This window comes from Symphalangus syndactylus, chromosome 4 (genome assembly GCF_028878055.3).
Source record: "Symphalangus syndactylus isolate Jambi chromosome 4, NHGRI_mSymSyn1-v2.1_pri, whole genome shotgun sequence".
Taxonomy (NCBI): domain Eukaryota; kingdom Metazoa; phylum Chordata; class Mammalia; order Primates; family Hylobatidae; genus Symphalangus; species Symphalangus syndactylus.
Genome location: NC_072426.2, coordinates 52,006,714 through 52,018,291, shown reverse-complemented (window position 1 = coordinate 52,018,291; position 11,578 = coordinate 52,006,714). Strand labels below are relative to the sequence as shown.

At 36.9% G+C, this 11,578-nt stretch overlaps 1 long non-coding RNA gene across 2 annotated transcripts; it reads right to left on the bottom strand.

Annotated features, from left to right (window-relative positions):
- Positions 1-1,733: 1,733 nt before the first annotated feature.
- Positions 1,734-11,441, bottom strand: LOC129480654 (uncharacterized). 2 transcript variants are annotated; one of them, XR_010120483.1, is made up of 5 exons: positions 11,245-11,385; positions 11,002-11,143; positions 10,052-10,631; positions 7,913-9,528; positions 1,734-2,759 (listed from the first exon to the last, which is right to left on the bottom strand). It is a non-coding gene; the product is annotated as an uncharacterized lncRNA (long non-coding RNA). The 2 variants fall into 2 exon arrangements; XR_008657093.2 differs by lacking the exon at positions 1,734-2,759 and having other exon boundaries at positions 7,295-9,528; positions 10,052-10,212; positions 11,245-11,441.
- Between the last annotated feature and the right edge of the window lie 137 nt (positions 11,442-11,578).

Here is an 11,578-nt window from a genome sequence, read left to right as displayed (position 1 = left end):
GGAACCTCCATGGCACTACGTCCAGAACACCAAAATGTGGTCTTTCTATATAGCTCCCTGACTTGGGATGGTGGCTAGGTTCCAAGGTTGGGTGCCAGGCTAGAGAGCCAGGCAGAAGCTATATCTCCTTTTCTAACCTATCCTCAGAATTCATATAGTGTTACCTTTACCACATTTTATTGGTTAAATGCAAGTCACTGAAGACATCCATATTCAAGGGGAGGGAAATTAAGACTCTACCTGTTGATGAGAGGAATGTCAAATAACTTGTGGACATGGTTTAAAAACAGTTTCAACAAATTTCGAAGAATTGTTTTTAGATCAAATTCTCTGACAACAATGCAATTCAGTTACAAATCATTATAAAAATGATTGTATTTTCCTACATTTTCTCCTGGAAGCTTTATATTTTTAACCTTTCATATCTAAATCCACAATCCTCTAGAATTGATTTTTATGTATGGTGTGAGACTGGGGGTCAAATTTTCTTTTATACTTTATGGATATACTATTGACTTGGAACCATTATTATGAAAATGTCCCTCTTCTCTAGAGAGCCATGTTTGTCTTAAATCAAGTCATATAAGTATGAGTGTGTTTCAGGACTTTCTATTCTATTCCACTGGTCCACTAGTCTATCCTATTCCACTGGTCCACTAGTCCATACCACACTATTTTGCTAACTGTGGATCTATATTTAGTCTTGTTATTCAGGCAAGCTAGTCCTCTTACCTGTCCTTTGGTTGTGCATTGTCCCCTTGGATTTCCATGTAAAATTTAGAATCAACTTGTCAAGTTCTACACAAAAACACAAGCTAGGATTTTGATTGCACAATATCTGTAGATCAATAAGCAGACAACTAATGTCTTTATAACATTGAGACTTCCAACCCATGAACATAATAATAGCTCTCCATTTATTTATGTCTTCTTTAGTTTCTCTCAATACTTTTTAATAGATTTTTTATGTAGAAGACCTGTGTATCTTCATTAGATTTAGTTCTAAAATTTTTATATTTTTAACAATGTTATGGTCTCTTTATTATTTGTACCTGATACATAAAAATACAATTGTGTCTATGTTTGTATTTGCATCACAACCTTACCTTCAGCAATCTATATAAATTCTTTTGGATTTTCTATTGTATGTATCATCATGTCACCTGCAAATAAAATTTTATATCTTCTTTTCCAGTTTTTGTGTATATTTTTCCTTTTCTTACCTTATTGTACTGGCTAGAACTTCAGTACAATGTTGAATAAAGGACATTCTGTTCTTATTCCTCATCTTAGAAAGTTTTCCATGTTTTACAGTTTAATTGATGTTTATAGGTTTTCAAGACACCCTTATGCTGTTCACAGAAATTCTCTCTTGTTTTTTGTTTGCCCTGAGTTTTAATCATAAATGGAGGTCAAATTTTATCAAGTGTGGGTTTTCTCTCCTATTAAAATTATTACATGAATTTTTAATTTGGAAAATATGATATATTCCATTAATCAAATTTCAAATGCTAAACAATTTGGTTTTCCTGGAACAAACCAAATTAGGTTTGAACTATCCTTGTAGGTTCTATCCTTGTAGAAATAACGAACTATCCTTGTAGGTTCTGGTAACAAGTTGTTGCCTACCTCACAAACCAAGTTTGGAAGCGTTATCTCTTTTTCTATTCTCTGAAAGAATTAAAAATGCTTTTCCTTAAATAGTAATAGACACCAATGAAATTATTTGGGGCTAGAGTTTTCTTTGTGGAAAAGTGTTTATTTTCAGATTCAATTTCTTAAATAATTAAAGAATCATTTAGCTTTCGCTCCATTTCCTTATATCCCCAGTTTTCTGCTTATTCTCAGACTTGACTGTAATCCATCCAATATGAATTTTCATCCATTCTGGAACGAAAGCAAGAACTGAAATTGGGTGTTGTGGCCGCTTTGATGTGTTCGTTATCAGTCTGTCTTTTGCAGTTGCAAAAGTTCCGTCAGCACAAACCATAAATTTTCCCCACTTCTGATACTACCTGAAACCTGGCACGTGGTTAATTTCATTGCCAACAATCTGCTTATTGCAACTAAAATATAAATCAGACTCCAGGACATCTATACTAAACAACAGCTTAGAGGAAGAAACTATTTGAGTGGCAGGTTCAGGGTGGCAGGAACTGCAAAATGGGACTTTTAAAAAAGTTCTTAATAGTCCTCTCATCGGTGAACTAAAGTCCCCATGATATCTAAGCTACAGAAAGAGGCAGCAAACTCACTGAGTTTCAGATGCATGTGTGACAAGCAAATAGTTATAAAAGAGCATCACCCTAATAAATGATATTGCTATTTTAAATATGCCATCATGTAATAAGTCTATTTAATCTCATATTTATTTAATATTTGATAGAACTCTTAGTTGGTTCCTTGTATATCTAGCCATTCAATAGGGGAGAAGTTAACACACAAGTCTCAAGATGGAGGACTATATCAGTAATCTATTGCTGCATAACTGTCCCATAACTCAGTAGCTTAAAATAATTGTTATTGCACAGTTTCTGTAAATCAGAAATCCAGGGGTGGCTTCACTTGTTCCTCTGCTTCAGGGTCTCTCACTTGTTGTAATCAAAGTGTCAACTAGAGTTGTACTATCTCAAAGGTCAACTGGAAAAAGATCAGTTTCAAAGTTCGTTCACATTGTTGTTGGCAGAATTTGGTTCCTCAGGAATTGTTGAAGTAAAAGCCTCTTAAATTGTCCATATATTGATGAATTTGATCTTGCTCTGAAAAGAGGAGGAGAAACATAGAGAACTAGACATGCTTGAATTTGTTTTGGAATTAAAGCAAGTAAATTCTGTGATCTTTGGCTAAAATTCTCCAACTCTTCTTATCTGACATATAAGATACAGTCTCAGACTCTTACCTTATCTGCCTTTACCTGACTGTGAAACCATAAAATAGTTATAATTTTCCCTTTTTTAAAAAATAAAATTTATAAATTTCAACAGTATTTTGAGTAGGGAAGCATTTTGAGATGTAAGCACTCTGTCAAATTTCAACTTATCTACCATAAAAGGGTCAGTTTCTGCAAGGCAATCACAAAGGCCTGAATATGTTCCAGAATAGCTCAAGAGTTCTGTCCTGGTCGTTGATTTTTGTGTTCTAGTAATATTCCCAGGGCCATTCTTAGGATTTGAGGCATTTTAATTGGGTATACAAGAAGTTATCCCTAAAACACAGAGGGATCCATTTAAATAAATAGATCTAAAACTTACAAAACTTTCCCTTACTCCAGTATGGGCTTAAATCCAGATCATCTCAACTAAAAAGTGAAGATGATTATGTATCAAATGGAAAATTCAATGCCATGATTTTTTTTTAAAAAAAAGTCTCCTTTCTTTTTTTACTCTTAGAATTAGGCCACAGTCTGGTAAGTGTCATATGGCCATTACGAGACTAAATACTGTTAAAAGACAAAGCATTGCCATTTTACTGTTACATAGCACAAACATCTGTAGAAATCATCTCATGAAGTAAACTTAAAATGTAGAGGCGTGGGTAGAATCAATATTGTGAAAATGATCATACTGCCAAAAGCAATCTACATATTCAATGTAATTGCCATCAAAATACCACCATCATTCTTCACACAACTAGAAAAAACAATCCTAAGATTCATATGGAACCAAAAAAGAGCCCGCATAGCCAAAGCAAGACTAAGCAAAAAAGAACAAATCTGGAGGCATCACATTACTGGATTTCAAACTATACTATAAGCCCATAGTCACCACAACAGCATGGTACTGGTATAAAAATAGGCACACAGACCAATGGAACATAATAGAGAACCCAGAAATAAACCCAAATACTTACAGCCCACTGATCTTTGACAAAGCAAACAAAAACATAAAGTGGGGAAAGGACACCCTAATCAACAAATGATGCTGGATTGGCAAGCCACATGTAAGAGAATGAAACTAGATCCTCATCTCTCACCTTATATAAAAATCAACTCAAGGCCATCTGGCTCATTCCTGTAATCTCAGCACTTTGGGAGGCCGAGGTGAGAGGATCATGAGGTCAAGAGATTGAGACAATCCTGGCCAACATGGTGAAACCCCATCTCTACTAAAAATACAAAAAATTAGCTGGGTGTGGTGGCACGCTCCTGTAGTCCCAGCTACTCAGGAGGCTGAGGTAGGAGGATTGCTTAAACCTGGGAGGCAGAGGTTGCAGTAAGCCGGGATCATGCCACTGCACTCCAGCCTGGGTGACAGAGCAAGACTCTGTCTCAAAAAAAATAAATAAATAAAATAAAATAAAGATAGGCCAAGGACACAAATCTAAAACCTGCAAGTATAAAAATTCTAGGCCGGGCGTGGTGGCTCACGCTTGTAATCCCAGCACTTTGGGAGGCCGAGGCAGGCGGATCACGAGGTCAGGAGATCAAGACCACGGTGAAACCCCGTCTCTACAAAAGATTAGCCGGGCGTGGTGGCGGGCGCCTGTAGTCCCAGCTACTCGGAGAGGCTGAGGAGGGAGAATGGCGTGAACCCGGGAGGCAGAGCTTGCAGTGAGCCAAGATTGCGCCACTGCACTCCAGCCTGGGCGACAGAGCGAGACTCCGTCTCAAAAAAAATAAATAAATAAATAAAAATAAAAATAAAAATTCTAAAAGACGACATCAGAAATACCCTTCTAGACAATGGCTTAGGCAAAGACTTCATGACCAAGAACCCAAAAGCAAATGCAACAAAAACAAAAGGTAAATAGGTGGGACTTAATTAAACTAAAGAGCTTCTGCACAGCAAAAGGAACAGTCAGCAGAGTAAACAGACAACCGACAGAGTGGGAGAAAATCTTCACAATTTATGCATCCAACAAAGGACCAATATCCAGAACCTACAAGGAATTCAAACAAATTAGCAAGAAAAAAAAGATACCATCAAAAAGTGGGCTAAGGACATGAATAGACAATTCTCAAAAGAAGATATACAAATGGCCAACAAACATATGAAAAAATGCTCAACATCGCTAATGATCAGGGAAATGCAAATAAAAAACCACAATGCGATACCACTTTACTCCTGCAACAATGACCATAATCAAAAAACCAAAAACTAATAGATGTTGGTGTGGATGCGGTGAAGAGGGACCACTTCTACACTGCTGGTGGGAAGGTAAACTAATACAGCCACTATGGAAAAAACTGTGGAGATTCCTTAAAGAACTAAAAGTAGAAATACCATTTGATCCAGCAATCCCACTACTTTTCCCAGAGGAAAAGAAGTCATCATACAAAAAAGATACTTGCACATCCATGTTTATAGCAAAAGATACTTGCACATCCATGTTTATAGCAAAAGATACTTGCACATCCATGTTTATAGCAGCACAATTCGCCATTGCAAAAACATGGAACCAGCCCAAATGCCCATCAATCAACAAGTAGATAAGGAAATTGACATATATATATAATATGGAATACTACTTAGCCATAAAAAGGAATGAGTTAATGGCATTTGCAGCAACCTGGATGGAACTGGAGACTATTATTCTAAGTGAAGCAACTCAGGAATAGAAAACCAAACATCACATGTTCTCACTCATAAGTGAGAGCTAAGCTATGAGGATGCAAAGGAATAAGAATGATACAATGGACTTTGGGGACTCTGGGAAAAGTGTGGGAGGGGGTGAGAAACAAAAAACTACAAATTGGGTTCAGTGATACTGCTCAGGTGATGGGTGCCCCAAAATCTCACTAAAGAACTTACTCACGTAACCAAATACCACCTGTTCCCCCAAAACCTATGGAAATAAAAAAAAAAATTTTTAAAGAAAAAAATGTAAAGGCTGAAACACAATGCAAATCAAAAGGCAAATAACAAATGGCACAATGCATGCAACATATATGACAGACAAAGATTAATCTCTTTTGTATATAAAATGCTCTTACAAACCAGTAATTTTTTTATTTATTTATTTTTTTTTTTGAGATGGAGTCTCGCTCTGTCGCCCAGGCTGGAGTGCAGTGGCGCGATCTCGGCTCACTGCAAGCTCCACCTCCTGGGTTCACACCATTCTCCTGCCTCAGCCTCCTGAGTAGCTGGGACTACAGGCGCCCACAACCATGTCTGGCTAATTTTTTTTATTTTTAGTAGAGACAGGGTTTCACCGTGTTAGCCAGGATGGTCTCGATCTCCTGACCACGTAACCTGCCTGCCTCAGCTCCCAAAGTGCTGGGATTACAGGCGTGAGCCACCGCCCCTGGCCAATTTTTTTTTTTTTTTTTGAGATAAGAGTCTCTCTCTGTTGCCCAGGCTGGAGTGCAATGGTGTGATCTCTGCTCACTGTCACCTCCGCCTCCGGGGTTCAAAGATTCTCCTGCTTCAGCCTCCCGAGTAGCTAGAATTACAGGCGCCTGCCACCACGCCCAGCTATTTTTTGTATTTTTAGTAGAGATGGGGTTTCACCATGTTGGCCAGGCTGGTCTTGAACTCTGATCTGCCTGCCTCAGCCTCCCAAAGTGCTGCGATTACAGGTGTGAGCCACTGTGCCCAGCCACAAACCAATAAATTTTAAAATCCAATGGAAAAATAGGCAAAGGACATTGTTAGACGATACACAAAAAGGAATAGACAAATAAGAGTCTAAACATGTGAAAAAACACTCAATGCCTCTCATAAGAGAAATGAGCATGAAAAATGTATGATTTGCAACTTGCCAGACTGACAGAAATCAAAAAAGTTTGATAATACTTTGGGCATTTCCATATAGTATTTTTGGAAATGTAATTTGGCAAAAATCTTTTTAGAAGGCAATATCTATTAAAAATAAAAACATTTAAATTAAAATGCATATTGATTTTAACCCAATCACTTCATTTGTAACAATTAATTCTACAGGTATTCCCACATTAAACATATGTATAAGGATATTAATTTAAGCAAAATGTTGGAAACTAAAATGTCTACCATTAGAAGACTGTCAAATATAATAATTGATATAATGAATTATATGGCCATTCCATTCCATTAGAATGGAATATTATACAGCTATTTTATTTGTATTGTTATGTAACTATTTCTCAAGTTATGTAATTATTTCTCAAATATATACACAATGTGTATAATATGCTATCATTTAAAAACTATTCTGTATACATGTGCACATGAATATGCATTCTCTGTAATGATTCATGAAAAAGTGGCAAAAATCCTTGTCTTTAGGAAGAACTGGGGCTTGGATAGGAAGGAGACTTTTATTCAGAACTTTTTGAACTTGTTCATGTATACTTTTAACCATTTGAAGGCTAACATTTTCTTTTTTTTGTTTTTTTGTTGTCATATGGTTTTCTTTTTTTTATTTTTTTTTTTATTATTATACTTTAGGTTTTAGGGTACATGTGCACAATGTGCAGGTTTGTTACATATGTATCCATGTGCCATGTTGTTTTGCTGCACCCGTTAACTCGTCATTTAGCATTAGGTATATCTCCTAATGCTGTCCCTCTCTGAACGCTAACATTTTCACATATGAAGCACATTTAATAGGCAAGTTTCTCCCTGGTCTAGAAGAAATGTTACATAATTAGAAATCAAAGACACTGTGAAAACACTTGAGAATGCTCATGAGCACATACAATTCTAGTTTCAATCAAAGCCTCTTGTGTTGACAAGACAAAATTAAAACCTTCAGTTTTCATTTGAGTTGTGCTAAAAATGAACCAGGTAGTGTCACTACAGTTACATTTTCTATGAACCTTTCTTGCTCCAAAGACAACTTGGTTATCAGAAAGTGTTTGTGTGGAGCAAGTGGCATCTGTTGCCTATTTGTCGGGAGCAGAAGTCTGAGCACTTCTGTCCACTGCATCTTGTTTCAAAGTCGCCAAGGAAAACAATGCAGTCAAACACTGGGTGGAACACACATTACTCACATACAGAAGAGACAGAGCAAGATCAGCTTCCCTAGCGGACTTCAGTCTCCCATGACCAGAGGGTCCCTCTTGGCAGCTGACACAGGGCAGGTGGCCTGCACACTCCTCTTGTGCTGAAGGGCCCCCATCCCCTCCCGCACAGGAGACAGAGCAGTGGGGTTGGTCAGATGCCATATGATGCACACGCTTAAGCAGGGCAAAGGACTACATATTGACTCTGAAACAGAGGAAGATATTACCATACGGGGTGGTAAGTTCAGCACAGGCTCTGTGGACTCCTAGTCTCTTCAAAAGAAGTGTTCCAGGCCCAAGGCCCACTCTCAAACAACTGAGTAGGAGTTAAAAGACTGTATGTATGAGATTCCATTTCCCAACAGTTTGGCTCTTTCACAAGGAAGAAATCACAAGAGTCACAGAATTGAAAATGAGTTAGAAAATCCACAGTTATCTTGAAAGTTTTATCCATAGGGAAGCAGCATAATGAAGAATAAGAACTTAAGATTTGGAATCCATGTTTTATTTATTATCAATGGGCAATTGGGGAATTTTTAAAACTTCTCTGAACTTTAGTTTTCTTGTATGTAAAATGGAGCTAATACAATCAGCTTCCAACTTGTAATATGTTTACTGAGACAACACATAAAATCTCAGCCAGGTGCGCTGTCTCACCCCTGTAATCCCAGCAGTTTGGGAGGCCGAGGTAGGCAGATCACGAGGTCAGGAGATCGAGACCATCATGGCTAACACAGTGAAACCCCGTCTCTACTAAAAATGCAAGAAATTAGCCAGGCATGGTGGCGGGTGCCTGTAGTCCCAGCTACTCCGGAGGCTGAGGCAGAAGAATCTCTTGAGCCCAGGAGACGGAGGTTGCATTGAGCTGAGATTGCACTACTGCACTCCAGCCTGGGTGACAGAGGGAGACTTTGTCTCAAAACATATATAAATAAAATTAAAAAAAAAATAAAACTCTACACCACCTGTCCTAGCACAGAGGTATTAAGTGCTCACTATAGAGTCAAACTTACAGGGAAATATGGGTGATGTAAGTGCTATTTTGAATTTTCTTTATAACTAAAAGAAGAAAATTAGCAAATAATGTTTTCAGACAGTTCTATTTAATACTTTATGTATTTGAGTAACTGACTAAAAAGCAAATGTTCATCAGGTTTTTTTGGGTTGCACAAAAGGAAAATACAAGGTTTGTTTGCCAAATTCATTTGGATGTGAAGCCAACTTCATCAAACTTAAAAATTCTAAGTCTTTGTGACCTAGGGTTCTCAAAATAGCAGCTAGAATACTGTTCTTGGATTAATGGTTCAAAGAAGTCATTATGTTTTGTTTCTTGATGTTGTAGATTTAACATCATATTGGTAGAAATGTGTAACTTCTTACATGGATTAGACATCAAGAAGCCAATGTGTACATATAAACTAAAAACTGAAAATGAATACATTCAGATATTAAATTATAAAACTGTATAACAAATACAAATTTGTTAATTTTCCACAAGGACCAAAACAATGCTATTAATAAAGAGTAATATTTTTCATCACTCTCAAAAAATCTTCTTCATTTATTTCTCCATCTCCATCATGATCAGCTTCATCAAGCATTTCCTGTAAAACAAAATGTAAATATATGGAATACATTTAAAATGTATATGAAATACATTTAAAATATATATGAAATACATTTAAAATGATAAAATGTAAATATATGAAATACATTTAAAATGAGATCAAAACCAAATTTTATTTTAAATGCATAAATACAACTAAAGTTAGAATTATAATCCTAAATTATCACATAAGTTATAATTACATATAAATTATAATTATAAAAATAAGCAAAATCTACCTGAAGTTCATTATGTTAAATTTTCCCCTAGTTTCTTAGCAAACCTCTTGATACTGGTTAGTGTTATACTTCCAGTATCATCATCATCAAACAATTTGAAAGCCTTCAATATTTCTTCTTTTTCATCTTTTTTACTGTTTTAAAAAAGAAGCAACTATCTAGTCTTTCATTTATTTATCTTATCAAGCTGGACTTATTAGATCTTTGGGGTCTAAAGCAGCAATGTGCCAAGTAGCTGAGTTCTGATTTTATTTATTGGTCTTTTAACAATTATGTACTCACATCTGCCCTCAAGGTGCTTAAATGTAGAGCTTGCTGAGGTGGAGGAGGCACAGGGTGGTCCAAAATGCATCTGTTATTAAACCTCGTAATTCAGATCCATTACCAAAAACGTAAGCTTCAAACAGGAAGGTTGTCTCTTTCAATGCTCCTTAGAATAGTGCCTGGCAAAAATAGGCATTCAATATATGTTGGCTGAATTAAAGGCTTCCAAATTCTGGCCCCAGTCTCTCTATCCTGCAATATAGCCTCATTATTTCCTGACAAAAACGTCTTCTCCATATCATAGTCTTCTCATTACTACCCTGAAAACATATGTAATCTTGCTCTTCCTAGCTCCCATCCTTAAAAACCTCGTTCTAATTACTTCTCTATAAAACTTCTGATTGCTCCAGCCCTAAAATGTAGCAGGTTATTGCTAGTATTTCTTTGAAAAATAAAATCACAACTATATCATTTTATACTCATAATGGCAAAAAAAATCTTCAAAACTAATGGTGCCAATTCCTTCTTTATCAACTTCAGCTACCATTTTTTAAATTTCTTCTTTCTTTGGTTCAAATCTTAAGGCCCACATTGCAATCTGAAATAGGAAGAAAAGGAATTATAATATGCCATGATTTCTTTCCAAGCTTTTTAACTCCCTATTAAGAGCTTCTCTCTTTTCTATTATGGACTGAGCATAAACATAGAAAATTAGGTCAGCAGGCCTGTGTTTCAGTCCTGCTGTGCCATCATGTACATCACTGTTACACCCTGGGCTTTTGCCTACTCATTTATAAAGCACAATTAAAATGCTTAACAAGATATCGTTTTGTTAATGCAGGGCAGGCATATGCACTGAAGAGACTTTATATCAAGCTTTCAGAAGACTACTTTTAAAGAAAGCCTTAAAGATTGCCACAAATAATATGGTTTTTAAAATGATTTAGAATTAGAAATAATTTCAGAACCTTCTTTTACATCAGTGGTTCCAGACCCATCAATATCAAATAAATTAAAGGCGTCTTTAATTTCTTGCTTTTGGGATTCATTCAGTTCAATTTTTGCTGCTCTTTTCTTCCATTGGTCTGAACTTGTATGGTAGTTAGATGCCTGTAATACACACACATACGGGTGAAAGATAAATTATATAACTGGAATAGTTAGCAGAACCAGAATTGATGATAAACTATATTAAAGTACCTATTTCCTACCATAAAATGAACCTCAACAGGAGTAAGGAAGGAGTGCAGTTGCTGCCAGGGGCAGCCTTCCTTGCTCTGGCGAAAAAACTTCAGCCCCGGCCCCAGCAGAAGGTTACAGCTTCACACTCACCATGTCCCCAGCCGGCAGCCGACGCTCTCAGCCGGGACCTCCCGCGTCACCTCCCGCAGCCCCGCCCAACCCGAGTCTTCGCAGCTCACAGGCGGTTGCTAAGGCCTCTCTCACCGACCTCTGTCAGCCCCGCCCACCCAGCCTGAATGATTGACATCCAGTTCATCCAATGGACAGAAAAAAAGGCCTTTAAACCAGCCCTTTCTCTCTACT